This window comes from Acinonyx jubatus, chromosome B2, assembly GCF_027475565.1.
Source record: "Acinonyx jubatus isolate Ajub_Pintada_27869175 chromosome B2, VMU_Ajub_asm_v1.0, whole genome shotgun sequence".
Taxonomy (NCBI): Eukaryota; Metazoa; Chordata; class Mammalia; order Carnivora; family Felidae; genus Acinonyx; species Acinonyx jubatus.
Genome location: NC_069385.1, coordinates 36,374,682 through 36,399,608, shown reverse-complemented (window position 1 = coordinate 36,399,608; position 24,927 = coordinate 36,374,682).

Here is a 24,927-nt window from a genome sequence, read left to right as displayed (position 1 = left end):
TCACCCTGTGACAAGTTTGATGCCCTTGAGTCTACCATGGTATGATGAAGTCCAGGTTAGCCCCATGTAGGGGCCCCATGGAAAGAGATGACCAATTAGCCCTGGTGACAGACATGTGAGTGAGGAAGCTTCTTGGCTCCAGCCAAGGCCATCTGACTACAACCATGAGTGACACTCAAAAACCAACCTATTACAGAGCCTGTCAACACCCAGAAAAGATAAAAATAATATATTGCTATTTGAAGGAACTAAGTTTTGAAATTGATTTACTACATAACAGTAGATGACTAGAGCAACCATGCACCACATGACATGTGGGGAGGTTACAAAGAAAAGGTAAATAAGAACCCTGCCCTCAAGGAAACAATAGAAAAGATTTTTATCTCACATTATAAGAAGAGGTACACTTGTTATTATGGCTAATTATGGCTAGAATGAGGTTTCATAACAGGCTCACGAAGTAAAAGAAGGAAGTCAATTTCACGGTGTGAATTATTTAAATTATCTGAGTCTCAGTTTCCTTATCTGTCAATCTTGTAAAGATTAAATAGGTCAATCATGTAAAACGCTTGAACTATGGTCTGGCTCACAGCAAACAATCAATACACATTAGCTGCTAAAATGATCACTATTACTGTTATTACCAGCATTAGCAGTGGCAAACACCTCCATCCGAAGATGGTTAACTAAAAAGGCCCATAACTGTGCCACATTAGTTCTGCTGGCCCTTGGTGGCAGACAAGTATCTTTGATTTCAACAGCCACCAGAGTTGTATTGCTGTATGTCACACTAGTCTAAAATTATTATTTCTAGGTAGCACACGAGGGAGACAATGTGGCATAATGTTTAAGAGGGGGTTCAAATCCCGTTTTGAACATACACTGGCTGTGTGACTTTCTGTGCTTCAGCTGTCTCATCTTCAAAACAAAACATAATTATTTATCTACCTCAAGAGGTTGTAGTGATGATGCAATAGGATAATACATGTAGAATCCTTAGCACATAATGTGGAATACATGTCAGTTGTTATTGTGATCATTATTATTATGGTCACTGGCAAATAAAAAAATACAGTCCCTACTACATGCTAGTCATTTTTCTGTATTACTGATGACCCATCTCATAGCCTTTGATCATAATTTTTATCATGTCTTCAGGAACACTGAGGTTCAGAGACAAATTACTTTTCCACTATCATCTAGCAAAGAACTTAAAAAGTCAGACTTCAATCCACACTGTTTGATTTCAAGTCTCATTCCTTTGCTGCTATGTCATTCCTTCTTAAAAAAAAACAGTAATATTTACCATAAGTAAGAATTAATATGGATTCTTACTTTACTTAGGTTGCCAGATTTATCAAGTAAAACTAAAAACAATATATTCGTTTTTATCTAAAATTCAAATTTAACTGTGTGTCTTATCTGGCAACCCAATGTTTTTATATCTTTTTACGTGTTAAAAAAGCATTTTTGCTTTCTTGCTAACCATTGAAAATCAGAGATCTTGCCTTTTGCCACTATATTTTCATTTTGCTAGATGCAATTTGGTTGAGGGAAGGAGCATGGTCTTGTGTTAGATATCTCCTACTCTTAGACTCACAGATTAGTAGGCAAACGGATCGAAAGTGCTCCTCACGGAAATGAACTTTGTCTCACTCATGTTTGTGTCTCCCAACATTATATATAACATATCTGGACACTCAAAAGTGCTTGTAGAATGAAAACAGCAGTCAAGGGTGCTTCAGGGTCCTTGAGAGGGAAGATTGGTGCTGTGAGAACATGTTTAGCAAATGGTGTGCACAGCAAATATGAAACAGCAAGAACTTTGTGTAGCGGTTTGGCAACTCAGAAACTAGCACTCTTTTTCCTTCCATGACCAGAAGAAACTCCAAATGCACTTATCCAAGCCTTAAGTAAATGCTTTGACTACTTGCTTATTTATGTTGAATCTCTAAACAGAACTAACACCAGGATATCTAAAATGTTAAATCCTTTGGACCAAAGGTTGATTCAAAACTGTATTATAGCAGTAAAGCTTCATCAACATCATCATCATCATCATCATCATGATATTACACCTAATTTGCACACTACATCATCTTTAAGATTCCATTCAGTGAGAAAATCATAAACTAAGGAAATTCTTTGAGCAAGAAGAGAAGTTCTGATTAAGGTTCAGTCACAGGAAAGGACAGTGGAGCCCCTGAAATAAAATTACCCCAAGAGACAGAAGCAGTGTGTTTGGAATGGAGGAAAAGGGAAAAAAATAAAGTTTTTGATTCATGTACTAGAAAAAAATGGGAGATCTGACTCAGAACAGACTAGCACTCTGGGAAAATACATGCATCTAAAATAACATAACCCCAAAAGCCCTGGCTGGGTTTGCATGGAGCTCTCTTGACACAGTGTCTCTGGAAGCATGGGGTTATCACCTCTGCCCAGGCCAGCAATCTGAAGTAGCAGCCATAAGAGTGGCAAGAGAAATGGAGTAATCTAACCACATCGCTGTGAACTTGACCATCAGTGATGGTACAGCTTACCCTTGCCAATCCCCAGTGCAGTTGAAAATCCATGTATAACTTCTGACACCCCGAAAACATAACTGTTAAGAACCTGCTGTTAACTGGAAGCATAGCTGATAAAATAAGCAATTAACACATATTTTGTATGTTACATGTATTATATATCATATTCTTAACAATAAAGTAAGCTAGAGAAAAAAATATTATTAAGAAAATCATAAAGAACAAAAAATGCATTTATATCACTATCCTGTATTTATTGAAAAAAAAAATTCACTTGTGAATGGACCCACCCAGTTCAAACTTATGTTGTTCAAGGGTCAAATATACTTACTTACTGTGGACGATTCTTTTTTTTTTAATTTTTTTTTATAACGTTTATTTATTATTAAGAGACAGAGAGTGAACAGGGGAGAGTCAGAGAGAGAGCGAGACACAAAATCAGAAGCAGGCCCCAGGCTTTGAGCTGTCAGCACAGAGCCCGGCTTGGGGCTCAGGGGTTGAACTCACAAATCACAAGATCATGACCTGAGCAGAAGTCGCATGCTTAACCGACTGAGCCACCCAGGCGCCCCTGACAATTCTGTGTCCTATATAATCTTGTATAATTTATGTAACATCTCTGTGTCTATTTCCTCATCTGTAAAGTGGGGTTAAAAATAATACCTAAGTTAGAGTACGTGGCTGGCTCAGTCAGTCAAGTGTCTGACTTGATCTCAGTTCAGGTCTTGATCTGAGAGTCGTGTGTTCCAGTCCCACTTTTGGTTCCATACTGGGTGTGAAGCCTACCTAAAAATACATATAATAGATAATAATAATAATATCTCTGTCATGTCTGTCTTACAAGCTACGGTTAAATAGCAATATAATAGATGCCCAATGTTAATAATACTATTTTTCTGTAGATGCTTTACTATGCAGTGATAGTGCTTTATTGTAACAAAGCTGTAGTTTGGAGAGCCCAAAACCATTTACTCAGGCCTCGAATTTCTCTGACACCTACTGAGGGAATAGGAGGGAGTTTTCCTTTTGAAGACCCATTCTGTCCTGGGCAGTAGGAGGTCAAAGGGTATAAAGATAATACATTGCTGGGGTAAAAAAGAAAACAGGACATATTCTATAGATCATTGATGAAAGCCTCCTATGTTTTGCATTTTAATCAAGGGAAAAAAAGGATACAACCCTAACATCTCATTTTTCAGGACCTGGTACATTTTTTTTCTTAAATTCTGGAAGCTAAACCCAGATTATTTTTACTTTTTCATTCATGCAGCATAGCATATTTTTCATTGTTAGCAATTCCTGGTTATGGCTGGGGTTGGGAGTTTGATGACAGCAGTATGTGACATTTGATTTTTTTTTTAAAGAAATTTGAGAACATTTCTTTACCTTTGGAGTAGACTTTACTTGTTTAAATTCCTAAGAATTTATTCAGAAAAATGGAAAACCAAAAGAAAAAATAATAATTCTATATCCGTTTTTTAACATTTTTTTCTCCTGATGGTTCATCTTATTTTTGTTTTGCTAACTCACGGTTTCTTTGAGGGTTGTGACTCTAAAGCAACTAACCACTTCAAAGTTTTTTTGCTTAAAACAAAACAAAACAAAAACCCAACAAACAAACCAACCACAGGCTCCTGGTTAAAGCACATTTACAGGGATTTTTTTTTTCTTTTCCCGCTTCAGTACTCAACGCAAATACAGTACTTACAATTCATAAAATGACAGCATGCACTGCTCTTTTCAACACTTTTAGAAATACATTTAGTGGCATGTTTGTGGATGGCAAAATGATGTCAACGCATTTATCCATCTGCCTTTCTACTAAATTGGAGATCAACGCAAGGTATTTGATGTATTCTGTGAATTATAAGTGCTGTCCTCAACATTTCTGAAAATGGGTTATACCAAAAGCTATGAACATGAATTCATGATACTTTATTTATAATTGGAACACTACAAATATCAGAATATCTTATTCTATATTGATTCTTCTGCAGAAGAGGTATAATCTTTGGAGATTATGTTAGCTAGAAGTTTCTCTCTAAAGAAACAAAGCAAACAAACAAAATGGTAAAAGTCCTTTTTCTTACAGAGATACTCTTGTAAGTTTCCTAGAAACAAATGAATAAGAGCTCATCAAATAAGACTTCTATTTCTACATCTGTCTATGATGCATATGTATGTATATATATAATTTTGAAGGCTTTGGGGAAATTGCTGAAGTACACAAAACTTGAGGATCCAAGGTCTTTAGCCACCACATAAGCATCCCAAGTATCCTTAGGCCACCAAGCTGTAAGAAAGCCCAAACTAGACCACATGTAGAGTCCATATGGAAGTCCATATAGTCGTAGACTATATGAAGAAACAGGAGACCCTAAGATTACGTGACAGGCCAGTACCCAGCTGTTCTAGCTTCACATCACTGTCTGATTGCAACTTCATAGAACACACTTAGCTGGGATCTTTTCAAATTTTTTACTCACATAAACTGAGAGATAATAAAATGATGATTGTTATTTTAAGCCACACACACGCACACGCACACACACACACAGAAGATGGAAAACAGATACTTCCTCGGGCATATGCCAATTTTTGGAGCATAGTGAGAGACCTAGAATCTGGATGCAAGTTTTAATTGGGGACAATTGTAAAGAGGCAGAGAACCTGCAGAACATTCAAAAAATCGAGGTGCTGAAGAGACAACACTTGGAGTTAAGACTGTCAAGTGGCCAATATTTGTTTTCTAATAGACAAAAACAGGAAACAATCCAAATATCCATCACATTAGAACGGACAAATAAATGATGTTGTATTCGTACGATGAAATACTATGCAGTAGTGAAGGCGAACGAACTGCTTCTGCATGAAATAACACAGTTTAAACCTAACAAACATTGATTAAAATAAAGGCAGACACAAAAGAATTCCTTCTATTTGATTTTATTTACATAAAGCTTGAAAACAGGAACACTAATGTATGCTATTAGAAATTAGTGTAACTGACCTCGGAAAGGGTAATGCCTGGAAGTGGTCATTAGCAGGGTTCTGGGATGCTGCCCACGTTCTAATAGGTGACTAGGGTGCTTTTAGAAATACATGGGTATTTTCTATTGCTGAAAATTTATTGAGCTTTACATTTATGACTTGTACATACCAGTATGTGGGCTATACTTTAATAACTAATTATTTTAAAAACATAAGATCTCGCTCTTGTATTTTTATGGGTTTTGCTTCTGGGAGCTTTCTAGGTGCTCACACAGAAGAGCCAAGAGATATCCCATCCTGGCTCTAGCAAAGGGAGGAAAAGTGATCATCTTGAAGTATGAAATACAACTAGCACATTCTCCATAAGAAAGGCCTACTCTCCAGGGGGAAAGACTTTACCAGAGCCCTAACCCAGGTAAAGTGAAGAGCCTTTGCTCAGCTCCAGCTCCTTCTAGCCTGAGGGGGTGGGAGGGGTAGGAGGGTGTGGAGAAAGTTAAGAAACACCTGTGAAAGTCAAAAATCCAGGAACACAGGTGCAGTAAATGGCTGATGTTTAATTATATGATTATAGATCACGTTCCCTCCCCCACACTTTACCATCACACCAACAGGACTGTTACAATAACAGTAGATCCCAGTTAAGAGCTGCAATGTGCAGACTCATCTGAGGAGTTCTTAGGGAAACCCAAAACAACAAGGAGTGAGGGCACCAGAGAAATCTGAAGCCAATGGCACCTATAGCTCTAGCTACCATTAAACACAGCCCAACTCCTAGACAGGTTAATATAAAACCTCAGATTAAAGCCCGTTTACCTCAGGTTCTATTGCCTCATGTCTAGCCTTCAATAGCAACAAAAAATCACAAGACATGCTAAGAGGCAAGAAAAAGGAAGATCTCCAGGGTGGACCAATGCACAGTTTTTATCCGTAGTGTAAATTGTCTCCTGAACTACTGAATTAACCCACCTGAGTATAATAAGGCTTGGTTGAATATAAGGCTTAGTTACCTGTTTGAGTTATAAATAGAATTAGACTTGTCGAGACTGTAATGCTGAATTTAATTAACACATTTTCTGGTAACATGCAGAATAGTATTCTCTACCTCAGCTCCCTGCTCAAATGTCACACCCTCAGTGAGCCTTCCCATCACTTAAATCAGCAGCACTTCTACACATTCCTGACCTGTTCTCCCTGCTTTACTTTTCTTCATAGTATTAATCGTTGTCCAATACACCGTATCTCACTCAATCGCTTATGATTTGGCCTCCCCCCGATAGAATGTAAGCTTCCTGAGTGCTCTCTGTTTTATTCATCACCCCTCCCAAAGTACCTAAAACAGTTAAGTGTTTGGTAGATACGTGTTGAATAAGGAATCAATAGATACTCCATCGATACTTATCAACAGTTCAATAAATACACTAGATTTGTTGATGGTAGCTAGCATTGGTTGAATTCTTACTATGTACTAAGAACTGTGCTAAGCAGCTGTGGATATAGGATTACCTCCTTAAGCTTCAAAACAACACTGTGTGTCAGTGTTATTATCTTCTCCTTTTTGCAAATGAGAAGACTAAAAGCAAAGAGATGAAGTAAATCATCCAACATCCCCCATAGATAAATTGGACTTTTTTAATCTCTTAGACTATTAGTTAAATTACTGATATTATAATCCATAAATGATAGGAACTTACTCATTCTAAAGAAGAACCGATATACGTATCCGTGTAAGATTGTTAAGAAGGTATATTAAACAATCTAACATCATCAGACCATCACCCCCGTCCAATGTACATAAAAGGGAAACTAGGAATTGAAAGGGGTTTCTTAGAAGTAATATAGTTGTCTTTTTAGGTAGTCATTACTAGATTGCTAGAAAGAGATATAGCTTTTTCCGTCTGCTTTCCTTCCTCCCTTGTCTCCACTCTGTCAAGAGTGATGCTATCCAAGAGAACAATCTGGAGATGATCTGTCACTTTCATACTTATTGGACTTCAGGAACTCATAGACCGTCTGTAACTCACTGCACCAAGGTGAAGTGCAGTAAGAGAATTTACGATAGCTTAAGTTGTGTCCTCTAGAACTTGGAAGCATGCTTGGACATAGCATCATGTCTGTACCTCTCACCTGTATAATAGTGAAGTCAAACGGATATCTGAAGCAGTTTTTGATGGCAGGGCCCGAAGACAGAGCCACACATAGCCATCACTCTCAGCTATTTGCCATGAGAGAGCAGGGACTATTCCATGTTGAAGGTTCCCATTTATGAATGGGGACTTCTGGGGCAGTAGAAGCTCACCAGTGAGAGACTGTGGACTAAACCCACTAGATAAAGGACCTGAATTAAGCATGACCAGATGTCAGTTCATAGAAGGCACTGTAGATATTATGAAACCATGCAGAAGTTCCCACGAGTTATCCAAGGAATGAAATGCATCATATGCTGATTTTGGATGTCTGTCCAGAGCAACTATTGTCAGTTTATCAGTGGTAGCCAAAAGAAAATAAAATTATAGGACCAAAGAAGTTAAAAAAAAAGTGAATAAAAAGTTTACACCCTAGACCTAATTTATTTTCTCCTTCACTGTTTTGCTTCAGATTTCTTTTATGTCAGGCAAGAGAGAGGAAGAGTAAGTGAACAGACGCTCCACTAATGTAAGACTGCAAGCCCCAGGTCAGCATTGAGTTGGGATAGAAAAGGGAATTGCTTTTAACTGGATTAAGATTTAAGTCAGTTGTGGTCTGTTATGGAATTTATAACAGATAAACTTCTTTTAACTGAAAGTTCTTAGAAAGCTATGGGATCTGTCTGCCCTAGATATCATCAAGAAACAAAGAAGGCAAGATTAAGTCAGACATGTTGAAAGAAGTGGTGAAGAAAAATTAAACTTTCCTGTTGTACTCTACCAAAATTAGACGATTCTATAACTAAGTTATAATGATAGTGCTCATGCTATATATATTCTTTAATATATCAGAAAATAAATAATTAAAAAGTAATATAAAATAATTCCCATAATCTCCCCAAACACTAAAATATGGCAAAATCTGGGCTAGCATCAACTTCCTATTTTGGGACTAAGGGTCTAGGCTTGTAACATCAATCCTGTCATAAACAGGTTATTTTTGATGCAGATTCCATACTTAATCTGTCAAAAACTTTGCATCTGCTCCAATAGCCATATGTGGAATCCAAAATATGCAGTAAAGACCAACACAGTAGAGAAGACACAATGGCATATCCAATCTGCTAAGAGACCATAAGATTATCAAGATTATGTGTGAACGGATAGCAAAGGACCTACTTAGATCACCAAATAATAACCAAAATCATTTTTTATTTGAGGATGATTAACATACAGTGTTATATTAGTTTCAGGTGTACAATATAATTATTAAACAGTTCTTTGTATTTCTCAGTGTTCATCAAGGTAAGTGTACTCTTAATCCCTTTAGCTATTTCACCCATCTTGCCACCCACCTCCCCTCTAGCAATTATGAGTTTGTTCTCTGTATTTAAGAGTCTGTTTTTGTAATTTATCTGTTTTTTCTTTGTTCCTTTGTTTTGTTTCTTAAATTCCACATATGAGTGAAATCATATGGTATTTGTCTTTCTCTGACCGAATTATTTTATTTAGCATTATATCTCTAGGTCCACCCATGTTTGTTGCAAATGGCAAGATTTCCTTATTTTTATATATACATATCTATATATACCACATCTTTTTTTTCCCATTCATCCATTGATGGACACTGGGTTGCTTCCATATTGTGGCTATTATAAATAATGCTGCAATAAACATAGGGGTGCATGTATTTTTTTCTAATTAGTGTTTTTGTTTTCTTTGGGTCTATACCCAGTATTGGAATTACTTGGTCATATAGTAATTCCATTTTTAATTTTTGAAGAACCTCAATACTGTTTTCCAAAATGGCTGCATCAATTTACACTCCCAACAGCAGTGCATGAAGATTCCTTTGTTTCCATATCCTTACCAATACTTGTTATTTCTTTTGTTTTTGATTTTAGCCATTCTTACAAGTGTAACATGGTATCTCATTGTTGTTTTAATATTCATTTCCCTGATGATTGGTGATATTGAGCATCTTTTCATGTGTCAGTTGGTCATCTGTATGTCTTCTTTGGAAAAATGTCTATTTAAGTCCTCCACCCATTTTTAATTAGATAATTTGTTTTTTCAGTGTTGCATTATATCAGTCTTATATATATTTTAGATATTAGCTCTTTTATCAGATATATCATTTGTAAATATCTTCTCCCATTCAGCAGGTTGCCTTTTTTTGTTGTTGATGGTTTCTTTCATTGTGCAAAAGCTTTTTATTTTGGTAGTCCCAATAGTTTAATTTTGCTTTTGTTTCCCTTGACTGAAGAGACGTATCTAGAAAAATGTTTCTATGGTGGATGTCAAAGAGATTACTCTCTATAGTTTCTTCTAGGGATTATATATATATATATATATATATATGAAATATATTTTTATATTTATAATATTTTATATTTTAATATATATAGTGGATAACCATGGTCATTGATTGATGCCAATCCCTGTACAAAATACTTTATTTAACTCATTTAATTTCACATTCATCCCATGAGGTGAATTTACTATCATTCCCATGTATTTCACATATGAGGAAACGGAGGCATAGAGAGATTTAAAAACTTATTTGTCGCCCAACTAGTAGGTGGCAGACAGGACCTGAACCCAAGTAATTTGGATTTCAATATACACTTCCTTTAATATTTATGTCAAAGGGATGCTTCGAGTGGCAAAACAGAACTAGTCAAAATTCTTTACAAGTTCTTATAAAATTATAAGAGAGTCACTCCCTTGTGTTTCTTTAAGAACCCAGAACTCCCAATGCCAGAGGTGTCAGTTTTAAAAAATTTCCTCTGCCCAAAGTTGATTATAGCATTATTATAAAATTCTCACTGCTTGTCTCCTTTGGATCTTCAAACCCAGTATGGTGGGCAGGGATTTCTTTAAAGTCAAATTTAGCTGGAGGGGAAATATTAATCATTAAAGGTGGACTGGCCCCAAAGGCTTAGTGTTTCTATTCTTTTATCTTTACACTTACTTCCTGTAATACAAAAATTACAAGATTATATATTTTCTTTTTTCCATTCTTTAAAAGCCCAAATATATATTGGTTTCATACTTTTTATTATTATTTTAGTAACCCTCTAGTTGAAACAAATGTGAAGTGCTCAGAAGTAATGTATTCACTTCCCCAGCTGCTAAGAGTTTGCTGGCAATGGCTCCCAATTGAATTCATCTCTAACAATTACCCTTGGCTGAGAGAAGTAAGCTCAGTCAATATTAAGACACTAACTTGAGGGCTGCTTGAATTTAATAAGTAGTCTAAGTTGTGGTACAAACCTTTTGATACACTTGACTCAATTGAGATAATTCTGAAGGACTATCTCAGTTTCAGAAGCCTCTGAAGAATCAGGTGTGGTCTCTTTTGCAACTCATCACAGTTCAATTTTATCCTCTGCCCTATTTTGCCTCCCTCATCATTCACTTGTGTTGTTCCTCGGTAAAGGCACTCCCCAATAAACCTGCATGCAAATCCCAGAGTCTGCTTCCTGGGAAATGCAGCCTAAAAGAGTTGGTACTGAGAGTATGCCTAGGAAGCAAACTAAAAAATGTAATTTCAGAGTAGATCCACTGCTGGCCATGTGGCAATAAGGACCCCATCACTAGAGGTAGGTAGAGTACTTACAGTCCCCAAGCATGTACTTGTAGTATAATTATTAACATTTTTACCAGTGGTGTATTAGGATGAGATACTGGTGAAATGGAATGTGCTAGCAGGTGCAATATCTTAGGACTTTGAGAGATGTGGGAAAATAATAATGATAAGAATGATGGAATCAGATGGTTACTCCTGGGATAATGGACATATTGGGAAAAATCATGAAAAGTTGAGGGTGATTAATCACCAACATGAGTTAGTGAGTCTCCTTGACACCATACAGAGACTCTCCTTTCCTTTAGTTAGAGAACAGAAAAATCTGACGGTCAGATCCAGATATAATTATAAAGGGATCTGTCCAAAACAGGTTGAATCCTTAACTCCAACAGGTCTGATACGCCAAGGTCAGGGCACTAATTAAGAAGGAGTGGGACCCAGACTCGGAATGGGTACGTCTGAGAAAATGTACTAAAGGATCCTGGATCTCCAGAGGCTACAGAAATATCTCATTCCTCCTTTTTAACAATTACCATTCTCTCCTTATTTGAAGACAAAGCATAGGTTGCTGACCTGAAAGACAACAGATTCTGTGCTTAAGATACAGCCCCATGTTCTCTCCTGACTCGTAAAAAGCAACTAGGATTGGGTCACAACATAACTAGCCTAGAAAAGTGCTAGACCTTCTAAGAAAAGAAAGTCAGTAGACACCAAAGACATTGATGGACCTAGGCAACATGTATGGGTGGGGATTGGGAGAGTACATATGAGACTGGATCTTGAGAGTGCTATAACAAAGGGGATAGAATACAAAGTTGTATGAGAACGTGTTTATCAATGTGGGATCTCCCATAAAGGACTTAATATACTGGCAAGAACCTTCAGAGATAGTGCTATTCCACTGCTAGACTAGCTCTAAGATGCTTGGAAAATGATGTTTCATACTAAGTGAAGTGGAAATAGCAAAACTATCACAACAAGTAATAAGCAAAAAATTAAAGTGCTCAAAAATAGGCATGTTAAAGTTGATAGTCTATATAAATCCAAGAAAACCAGCAGAGAACCATATTCTGTTCGAGGTCCCAGAGAACATTCCATTTACTAAAGTGATAAAGAATGTGCTTGGGAGGAGGGTGATGACATTTTAAGAGTTTATTGGAGACTGTCCTCTATAGACCAGAGCTAATGGTAGGATGTGCTGGAGGTGGAAAGAGGCCTGACACATGGAGAGATATGGAGGTAGTTAATAGAACATGTATTTCCAGAACACAATAAGTAGACAGTCTACAAAGGTGTTCAATCTTTGCAACCAAACTAAATCAGTGGTACACTCTCAGAAGGCCATTCCAATAACAAGTCATGATTCACTACCGTTTCCAGACCTGAGCTACTTCTTAGAGTTGGGAACACATTGACTGTAGGAGAGGCTCATTAATCATGAGAAAGGAACCTATAGCACCATACATAAGTCCCTCAGTCCATCTCCAAAGGGAATTATGAGATTTGTAACTGTATATTAGAAAAAAAATATTCAAACATTAAGATTGTAATGGGGATCAGATTATAAGAGTCTTTGCCCAAATCCAGCTCACAATGAGTCCACTGATTCTGTGGAAACACTCTGGTCACTACTCTAACTCCAAATGTCTGACTCAAATGGATACCTTGTGAGTTGGCAGAATCTCTACCTTGATTCCTTGATCTGTGAAGTAAGAGCTATTGTAGCAGTGAAAACAAACAAAAATCCTTTGAAACTTCCTCATGAGATGGTAAGTCCAAATCAACATTGCCTAACTAAAAAAATTGAATTGTGCTGTTTATTGTTTTTTTATTTAAATTCAAGTTAGTTAATATACGGTGTAGTCTTGGTTTCAGGAGTAGAACCAAAGTGATTAATCTCTTACATATGACACCCAGTGCTCATCCCCCAAATTGCCTTCATTAATGCCCATCACGCATTTAACTCATGCCCCCACCAACCTCCCCTCCAGCAACCCTCAGTTTTTCTCTGTATTTCAGAGTCTCTTATGGTTTGCCTTTTTCTCTGTTTTTATCTTATTTTTCCTTCCCTTCCTTTATGTTCATCTGTTGTGTTTCTCAAATGCCACATATGAGTGAAATCATATGATTTCTGTCTTTCTCTGACTGATTTATTTTGCTTAGCATGATGCCCTCTAGTTCCATCTATGTTGTTGCAAATGGCAAGATTTCATTCTTTCTCATTACTGAGTAATATTCAAATATATGTATGTCAATGGACACTTAGGCTCTATCCATAATTTGGCTATTGTTGATAGTAAGTTTTGATTTGTATTTCCCTGGTGATGAATAATACTGAGCATCTTTTCATGTGTCTGTTAGCTATTTGGATATTTTCTTTGAAAAAGTGTCTGTTCATGTCTACTGCCCATTTCTTCACTGGATTATTTGGTTTTTGGGTGTTGAATTTGGTAAGTTTTTTTATAGATTTTGGATACTAACCTTGAATATCATTTGCAAATATCTTCTCCCATTCCATTGGTTGCTTTTTAGCTTTGTTGAGTGTTTCCTTTGCTGTGCAGAAGTTTTTTTCCCCCTTTGATGAAGTCCCAATGGTTTATCTTTGCCTTTATTTACCTAGCCTCTGGAGACATGTCAAATAAGAAGTTGCTGTGGCTAAGGTCAGAGGTTGCTGTATGTTTTCTCCGGTAGGATTTTGATAGTTTCCTTTCTCACATTTAGGTCTTTCATCCATTTTGAATTTATTTCTGCGTATGGTATAAGAAAATGGTCCAGTTTCATTCTTCTGCATGTTACCAGTGAATTTTCCCAATTTGCTGAATTTTCCCAATTTTCCCATTCGCTGAATATACTTTTTTCCATTGGATACTCTTTCCTATTTTGTCAAAGATTAGTTGACCATACATTTGTGGGTCCAATTCTGAGCTCTCTATTCTATTCCATTGATCTATATGTCTGTTTTTGTGTCAGTACCATACTGTCTTGATGATTATAGTACTGGAAGTTGTTCAACAGAGTTGTGCAGTTTAAATGAGTAAATTGTATAGTATATAAATTATATCTCAGTAAAACTGCTTAAAAATGAAACATTGGGAAATAGTGGATATTAAGGTCATCCTTATCATATTCTTACTTCATTCACCAACGTGGCACCTAGAGAAACCAGATCGATCCTTTAAGTAACAGTGGTTCCTACCAACTCAATTAAGTAGTAGCTCCAATTATAGTTGTCATTCAGGTATATTATCTTTACTACAGAAAATTAACATGGCCTAAGGAAGGTGGTATATAGCCATTGATCTAGAAAATTAGTTCTTTCCATCCCTATCTGGAAATAGAACTGTTCGCATCTACATGGGATGAATAGCAGTGTATATTTATGGTCTCGTCTGAGAGCTGCAACATTTCTTCCACTATCATAATACAGTATAAAAGGATCTGGACATTTGAATATTTTGTAAAAGATCAAATTGGTTCACTATTCAATGTTAAGATGCTAGTCAGACCTGATGAGTAGAAGTGGCAATTACATTGTAGGACTTGGTAAGACATAAACCCTCCTGAGGTTGGAAGATAAACTCCACAAAGATTCAATGACATGCCACATCAGTAAATTTTTCAGAAATCCAATGACCCAGGTCAGGCTGAAATGTCCAAAAGTAAAGAAGAAAGATTTCACCTTTCACCTCCCATATAAGATGAAGTGCAGGAGTGCTTAGGTGGCTCAGTTGGTTAAGCATCCAACTTCTGATTTTGGCTCAGGTCATGATCTCACAGTTTATGAGAGTGAACTCCATGGTGGGCTCTGTGCTAACAGCACAGAGCCTGCTTGGGATTCTCTCTCTCTCTCTCTCTCTCTTTCTCTCAAAATAAATAAATCAACACTTTTTTTAAAAGGGAGTGAAGTGCTTAGTAGACCTTTTCCAATTCTAGAAACAGCATTCCCCGTTCTTGGGAAACGACATCAACTTATTTACTGAGAACCAAAGAAGCTTGCTGGCTCTGAGGGGATCCAGAGCAAGAAGGATTCACAAGAAGGTCCAAGTTTCAGCGCAAATATCCCTGCCACTTAGGCCCAATACCTGGCAGACTTATTGTATTAAAGTTATCTGTGGTGATAAAGATGCCATGTGACTTTGGGGTAACTTCTAATAGGAGAATTGAACTATGGGTTCCAGAACAATGCCATTCTATCTGCAGCAGAGAACTAATCATTCTAAAAACAGCTCTTGGTGTGATACTAGGCCCTAATAGGAATGGAAAAGAAAATGTGACCATAGATGTGAAGTGGCAAAGAGACAGAGCTACCCACCTTGATTTAGATTCTCCTAGACTCACCAGTCGTAAGATCAGGCGGGCCTAGCCATAATCAACCCATTGGAGAATAAAAGTTGTATCACTTGGAACAAGAAACAGAAGAGAAGTACAGAAGAACGCAAGAGATAGTGCAGACCGCCAAGCCATCCACTGCTATTTTGCCAGGACTCTGCTCTCATGGAACATTTAGCTATGGTTAAGTGAGAAATGACCAGTAAAAGGGGTGAAAGGCCAAGCTATGTTCATAAGTTGGTTGGTTCAGTATGTGGGTGCAAAGTGAACTTAGCTTGGCCCTTTTTGCCCCTGTTGAGAAAAGAGCTCTGGTGTAACAGCACTTGGTGGTGGCCTTGAAAAAGTAAACTTTTAGCACTCTATAAAGTTTGGGGCATCACTCAACCACATAAGCTCTCAAGGCCATCAGAGGAGCTAGTCAAAAGTAGGCAAATCAAGAACGAGTAGTAGAGAAGGAAGATGTATGTCCCTGAAAATAGCTGCAGCAGTGGTGTCTACACTTTGTACCATTAACTTTCCTCTTGCTCATTTTCCTGGTATTAGAAACCAACCAGAATGTTAGAAGAGCTGATTTCAGATGAGGTGAGCTCTCTGTATGAAGTACTGGATTCAAAAGACACATTGGGGGTAAGCTGCAATGAATTCTGTGGTATTCCACCCAAATACCTTTTTAGATCCTCTGTATTCCCCAGCTGTCAGAAATTTTGACTATTGACTATTGACTATTGCTGGCTCTTATCTGAGCCCTTCTTTAGGAATTACCCTTCATTTGTGCAAGCTTCCTTACCTGAGGTTACATCCCTTCTTCCCTCTGGGTAGTCTTCAGCCAATGGCTTGTCAACGCAAGCCTGCAAAGGCCAGGCCTCTTTGCCTCAATTGGAGCAACTCTGCAACTCTGAAGGGCCATCTCAGCTCTGTTGCAACTGCACCATGGTTGAACTCTTCCCTCTGCCCAATCCTGCTTTCCTCACCCTTCAACTATGTTGTTCTCACTACCCCAATAAACTGCCTGCCTGCTTATCTCCACTTCAGGGTCTCTTTTTAGTGAAATTGACCTATAGCGTTTACTAACTCTGTTCAAATGATGCTTCTTTTTTCCTACCTAGCTGTTGTAAACATATGCTAAATTATTTTGTTCATGATCTTCTCTCTTAGATAACGAATGGTACTTTCACACATATACTTCAATGCCTCTTTCATGTTTCTTGAAGGCCTATATATCAGATTTCCTTTAGCATCCTTTTCCTTACCTTTCCCGTAAGACAAGATTGCTGGAGCTGGATAACTGAACACCGAGCCATGGAGATAAGACATTGATTCATCTAATATTCAAAAATACCATTATCTATTTTTTTCTATTGCTATAGCCTTGGCATAAAGAAAACCCCTGTAACAGCTCCTTTTAATATGAAACAATGCAAAATCTTTACCAAAGCCACCAATTTCCTGTACCTTTAAGCCTCTTTGTGTCATTTCAAGAACCACAAAACATTATCATTAACAAAAGCCAACAGCATTTTTCAACCTAAATTCAAATTGGGTATTTCAGTTTAACTTTACTACAAAAAACATCCTCAGAAGAGTGCTGTTAAGGTTACCTGGATAACTTTTCATTGACAACAAAATAAACACCAAACTCCTGCTGTGTTGGGTCTTCCACACTTTTCCTTAAATTAATCTCTACTATGCTCTTCTCCAGCTAAACTGGCTGATATATGATTCACTGATATGTCTTGTCTAAAAAGGGACGCCTTTGCGGTGCCATACTCTCTCACAATTCTCCCACTCATTATCCAAGCCCATCTCTCAAGTCATTTCTTCCATAGAGTTTTCATGACCAACAGAGGTCATGACAGTGTTTTCCATTGCTCATGGGAGAAAACTCTAATCCTTAACCCAGCTCAGAAGGTTCTGTACAGCCTGGCTTTCCCCCAAACCCCAGCTTTATATTGCACTTTGCTCTCTAAGTTTTAGCTCTACCAGTATTTTTCCCTTCATACCACCATGTTCTTCTTAAAGGGCTCATTCCTATGACACTTCCATGACTCATTCCTATAACACTTCCTCTGGCCTGAAAGCACCTGTCCTTTGCCTAGTTAATTCTTACTCTTTCAGATCTAAGATCAGTTTTCACTTCCTCAAGGAAGCTTTACCTGATTCCCCAGAATAGATAAGGATTCCTTTATTGTATGCTCTCACAGAATACATCATTCCAGTCATGGCTCTAGCTAGGCACTAGTTAACCTTGTTTTCCTTACTGATTCAGTGCTTTTCTGATGATCTTAGTCAAGGTCTAGGTTGAAAATCAGAAATACTTGAGGTATTCCAGGAGGAAAGGATGAAATACAGAAATGCAAAGCTTATACAAGTCTTTGGAAGGTTGGGAAGTGTGAAGTCTGGGGAAAAAGTGCCATCAGAATTAAGGAAGTTATAATGTGAAGTAGTTACTTATGATCTCCAGTTGGTTTTGGGGCTAATTCACAAGAGGATGCCTAGAAGCTGCTGGCAAAACCTACTATCAGCTGTCTGTCAAAGCCTTGAAGTTTCTTATACCCCTTAAAGAAGCTACTTTCTAATTCTTTTCTTTCATCTAAATCTCCTGTGAGCACCTCTCATTAGTGGAATCTAAGCTACTAGGAATTTGGGGCAATCTAGTTCCCAGGCTTATAGATCAGGGTTGACATTTTTTTTTTCTATAAAGGACCAGATGGTCAAACATTTTAGCTTTGTCATTGTAGCATGGAAAGTACACAGAGATGCTGAAATTTGAATCTCAGATAATATTTGCATGTTATGAACTCTTAGTTTTCTTTAGATTTCTTCCCAACCATTTACAAATATAAAGACCATTCTCAATTTGGAAGCAGTACAAAACATGTGACAGCCTGAATTTGGTCCACAGGCACTTGTTTGCCAACTCTTATTCTAGACCTTGCAAAACAAGAAAGTAGGATATGCTGATATGCCAACAAACAACCTAACCACTAACTAATAAAACCATGATGACTTTAGAATCCCAATGAGGCCATAGGCCTGAGTTTGCTAGAAGAAGTGAAGAGTAGTAGAAGCAGATGTCAGGAGAATCTAAGTCACCACTTCTGAAATGTATTCGTGGCTTCTTAACCTGCCCAGTCTCAGTCTTATACATACCAATCACATTTCATAATGGAATGCTGGCACACACAGACAAATTTATAATTTCTTGGGTCAGAGAACACTCAGCTGTTGATGCTAGCCATTCTTATACTCCATCATCATAGTCACTTGGTGTTCCATACATAGTTGGATGTCATTTTTCTACTAGGGCCACACAACAAATCCAAAGCAGCTCTACCAATGGAAAATAGTAGTTGGCATAAGAGGAAATAGCCTTCCTCCAACATCTCAAGGAACTGCATTGTGATGTTACCACTGCTGGCTACATGAGTCATTCCTTTCTGTTGCAAAGTCTCTAAGTACCACTCAGTCTGCTGGGTCATGGGCCTAAGTGGTATGTCATTTTGTGCAGAAGCCTGGACCTGTTATAGACCCCTTTTTGGTGCACATATTTCTTAGAAAAGAAGCCTTACAGGTTACCTGGTAGATGGACTAGAGCAGTATACCCAAATATAATCTCTTACGTATACTAAGTGTTAGGTATCCTTCTGCTATGGGCTGTGCAAAGTGAGGTAGCTTATCTCTCATGGAAGAGGGGATGTCCTGACATTTATCACACCATTGTCTTACTAGAAACTTCATAATATCACAGGTCTGTGAACTTTCACATGGTTTTCTCTCTTCCTCAATTATGCTTATTCTTTCTAAGGCATCTGGTTGTTAGCTTCTTCCTGATGACATGGCCAAATTAATATGCCCCAACATGATATTCTGTTGCATATCAAGATGATCAAGTTCCCTCTAGACCAGAATAACAACAATTCAAAGTACCTGCATGCAACAATGAGGTAGAGAACATGCACTCGAATGTAAATCCCTTACTAGAAAGTCTTGCCAAGAAAAAAATTGTCACCTGACTTAAACAGGGTGCATAGTTCACATTCTGGTGCAAACTCTAATTCATTAGAGATAAGCCAGAAACATGGACCAGAAGCCAGTTCACAGATGGCACCTTGAGGATCACTGCTGTAGACTATAGCATGACAGAGATCAGATAGAGCTTTGATAAAAGACAGCAAAGGGGTGCCTGGGTGGCTCAGTCAGTTAAGCTTCTGACTCTTGACTTCTGCTTGGGTCATAATCTTGTGTTCATAGGTTTAAGCCTCGCATCAGACTCTGTGCTGATGGCATGGAGCCTGCTTGGGATCCTGTCTCCCTCTCTCTTTACCCCTCCCCTTCTTGCTATCTCTTTCTCAAAATGATGATAATAAGAATAAGAATAAGAATAAGAATAAAAATAAAAATAAAAATAAAAGAATAAGAGTAAAAGACAGCAAAGTATACTGCTGAATCACTGGGCAAAAGTGAGATATTGCAGGTGGTATTTACTGATGGAACTAAAGGGAAAGCATTTACTAGGGCAATAGGTTCATATCATATATCAGAGGTACATTTGTTTTAGCGAAGATACCAGCTTTTGTTTGCCTTAGATTACCAGTGTCCCATTTCCTCATGGCAAAGAATCTATCTATGCACTCATCAAATGTATGCATGACCCAACTCCATAGTCCAATTTGATGGACTGTGTCTTAGGGCCACTTCTGGAACCAATTACTGTATCAGTCAAGATTTTGGCAAGAAATGGATGGCATACTTGACCAGTAAATTGAGAGATTAAAAAAAAAAAGATTATTTACAGTGGTGCCAGCAAGTTTAGGAGACCAAACCAAGGTTATTAAAGCATGAGGAAAGTAGCAAGGGCTGAAACTCATTATCATCCATAGACCTGAAGGGGTAAGATAATGAAGCAGGGTTAGGGGAACCAGGAGAGCTAAAACTATGGGGTGAAGCGCTACTGTCCAGGAGATTGGTAGAGAATTGTAGCCACTACATAAAATGTGGATCAGCAAGGGGAAAGGGCCACCTCCCTGTTTTCCTGCTAGCCGATGTGTTATTGGTGCCTTGCGAAACCCAACTCTGAGTTAGAAAGCAAGGAATTCCTGGTGATGCAATCCCAAGGGATCAGCTTCCCATGACACACAGACAGCCAAAGAAAGGCTCTTAAAAGGCCAGTAAAGAACACGCACTCATGAAAGGCAAATAGAGAATAAGGTGTGTTCATTCAAAGAGAAATTTTTGATAAAATAGCTTATATCTCTACAATCAAGTATCATACAGCAATTAAAAAAGTGAACTAGCTTTCTGACATAAATACATCTCAAAATCATAAGTGAAAAACAGCACGAGCAGGATACTTACACTACAATACTTATATAACATTTGAAATCCAATAAAACCATATTTTATGGAATCATAAATGTGTAGAAAAAATGTTCTAGCCATAACCACTGGGGATGCAGTTCTGTATATATCACTGCTATGGGTTTAATATGCTTGAAAATATCCTCTTTCTACCTTCACACTCAAATAATTTGGTGAGGTATATTAGTTATCTTGCTGTGTGTTTGGGGACTGAATTGTGTCCTCTAAAAAGATATGTTGAACTCCTAGCTCCCAGTAACTCAGAATATGAAATTATTTGGAAATAGGATCATTGTAGTTGCAATTAATTCAGTTAAAATGAGATCATTGTGGAGTAGAGTGAGCCTGTAATCCAATATGACTGGTGTCACAAAGAGAAGAGACATGGGGACACCATGTGAAGGTGTAGACAGAGATCAGAAATGATGTAGCTGCAAGACAAGGAATGCCAAGCATTGCTAACAAATCACCAGAAGCTACAAGAAGCAAGGGAGGATTCTCCCCTGCAGGTGTCAGAGAAAGTATGGCCCTGCAGACACCTTGATCTTGGACTTCTAGCCTACAGAATGGAGACGATAAATTTCTGCTGTTTTAAGCCACCCAGTTTGTGGTGCTTTGTTAGGGTAGTCCTGAGAATCTAATATTATAATTTAATCTCAGGACTCTTCCCCAAAGTAAGTGATGTGATTCTGGGCTATCAGGCCCCATTAGGAGGAGGTGGGTATCTCCATCTTTCAGTCAGGGGAAGTCTGCTTTTCTTCTGTCTTGGAAAGGCTCAGGCCCCAGATATGCAGACACAGTGTGATCCGGAAGCCCAGCTCAGCTATGGCTTTCTATATGCTTTTTAGAAAAGCCTCTCTGTTTCTGATTGATGAGATTTTCATTTCTAGTTTTCATAGTAGGCTCTGTGTTTATAAAATAAGTTTATATGCTGCTATCGTTTATCTGCTTGAACTGGAATAGAGAAAGATTTTGTTTATATTCAATCAGTGGTATTGAACTGGATGAATTGCCATAGTCTCCTTAGACCCAGATTTATTTATTTATTTTTTGTTTCTGATGGTCCTGAGTCATATTACTTTAACTAAAGAGCTCATTGAATTCATGAATACTATAAATGAAGTGCCAAAGTACTTAGGAGAATGAGCTACCCAGTGTACTCAAAGGATAATCCTGGAAAGTGCCCAGGAGCAGATGCCTGTGGGTTTCATTTATTTGTCTGCTTTTTTAGAAGCAGAGACACTGTATGATGTTGTGGGGGAAACATAGGAGAAGAAAGAGAAAAACTGGATTCTAGCTCTGGCTTAAATTATATCTAATAAACATTTATTGAAATCTGCCATGTGCAATGCAATGCATTAAGCTCCAGCCTGTGTAGTGTGAAGGTTCAAAGAATGGAGGATTTGGCTGAATAATATATCCAAACTCTTGGCCTGGCTTACTAAACCCACATGCTGCAGACCACTCTGGATGGCTGCACATTGTATCCCTCTCCTCAGTGTGCTTCAGCCTCACTGGCCACTTATCATTGCAAATATGCAGCTTCTTCCCATTTGGGGGACTTGGGTTGAAAGAATCCTCTCCTTTATTCTCTGCAGCTATCCAGGTCCGTCTTAACATCGTCCATTATAAATTTCTGCATAGCACATATTACTATGCATTCGTCTTACTTATTTGCTCTCTATATTTTGCTTATCTTTCTGTCTTCTCTATCTGGTTTCAGTCTCTTGGGCATGGCTTTGAAAAATCAAGATGCTGGTATCCAGTTTCTCTGTATCTTTGCCAGAGTTTGGTGTCGGTGTTATCACTGTTTTTTTACCTCAGCTATTCTGATGTGTAGTGATAGCTCAATGTGGTTTTAATTTGCATTTTCTTAATGGCTAACAATGTTAAACATCTTTCCATGTGCTTCTTTGTCATCTGTATATCTTCTTCAGTGAGTTATTTGTTCATGTTTTTTATATATTTTCTAATTATATCTTTTTTTTTTTTGTCTGCTGAGTTCTGAGAGTTCTTTATATATTCTAGATGCTGGCTCTTTAACCAGATATGTAGATTTTAATTGTGATGAGGCCCAAATATCATAAATTAAAAGTTTTTTAGTGTTTATTTATTTTTGAGAGAGACAGAGAGAGAGAGAAACAGAGAGGGAGAGAGAGAGAGACAGACAGAACATGAGCGTGAGCAAGGGAGGGACAGAGAGAGAGGGAGACACAGAATCAAAAGCAGGCTCCAGGCTCTGAGCTGTCAGTACAGAGCCTGAAGCGGGACTCAGACCCACAGACTGTGAGATCATGACCTGAGCTGAAATCAGACGCTTAACTGACTGAGCCACGCAGGCGTCCCTGTACATTTTAGCTTTAGGATTTATGCTTTAAGGACAAGTCTAAGAGTTCTGCTTAGTCCTAAATCTTGAACATTTTTTTCTAATCTTTTTTTGTCTAAAACCAATACTACAGTTTTCTGAATAATATGTTAATATCATAAACCTTAATGTTGGGTAGAATAATTTCTCCTACTTTGTCAAGACTGCCTTTCCATATGAATTTTAGAATAAGCTTGTCTCTATCCATAAAAATTCTTGTTGGGACTTTTATAAGAATTACATTAAATCTGTAGATCAATTTGGGGAAAAATGATGCTTTTATTCTTTGAAACTTCCAATCCATAAATAAATATCTCTCTCCATTTATTTAGGTATACTTGATTTCTTTGATCAGAGTTGTATAATTTTGAGCATGTAAATTATAATACATATTTCAATAAACATATGTGTGAGCATTTCATTTTTAATAAAGCAATTGTAAAAAGTATCGTGTTTTTCAGTTTCATTCAGTTTATTGTTAATATATAGAAATGCAATTGAAATTTTTATATTGATTTTATATCCCGTGAGCTTACTAACTCATTTTTAGTTCTAGGGCCTTTTTTGTGGATTCTTTGGGATTGTCTACAAAGCAATCACGTTATTTGCAAATAGTATTAACTTTCAAATCTGTATGACTTTTGTTTCTTTTTCTTGCCTCATTGCAATGCTAGAAATTTTAGTACTATCTTGAATAAAGTAGTGAGAGAGTACTTGCCTTGTCCCCAGTATTCGGGAGAAAGAAAGCATCCAGTCTTTGACCATTTAGTATAAAGTTAGCTGTAAGGTTTTTTTTAGATGTTATCAAGTGGAAGAAGTTCCTCTGTGGAGTTTTTCACATGAATTAATGCTTTTATAGATGGCTGCTTCTCAGTCAATTAATATGATTATATGCTTTTTTTTTTTTTTTTACTTTAGCCTGTTGATACACAGTGTATAACACTGATTGATTTCTGGATGTTAAACCAATTTGCAAACGTGGCAATAATCCCACTTGGCTATGTGCATAATTCCTTTTTACTTTATCAGATTCAATTTGCTAATATTTCATTGAAGAGTTTTATATAAAATTCATGAGATATATTCAGCTGTACTTTTGTTTATTATTATTTTTGTACTATCTTTGTTGGGTTTTGGTAGCAGGTTTAAATTTGCCTCATAAAATAAGTTTAAAAGTGCTCCCTCCTCTTCTATTGTCTGAAAGAGATTGTGAAAAATTGGTGTCATTTCTTTAAGTGTTTGATAAAATTTTCAAAGGAAACCGCCTGGGCCTAGACATCGTTGGGGGGAGCTTTTAGTTATTAACTCATGTTCTTAATGGTTATAGGATTTTTCAGAGTATCTATCTCATCTTGGTTGAGTTTTATCAGTTCGTTTTTCTTCAGGAACTGGTCCATTTTTTCTAAAGTGTACAATCTATGAATATACATTTTTTATGGTATTTATTTTTTCAATGGCCACAGTATCTGTAGTAGTGTCCTCTGTTACAACACTGTTATTGGTGATTTATACATTCTTTTTATTTTTGTCTGTCTTGCTAGAGATTTATCAATTTTATTGATTGATTGATTTAATTTTTTATTTTTTTAATTTTTATTTTTTTAGTATAATTTCTTGTCAATTGGCTAACATACAGTGTATACA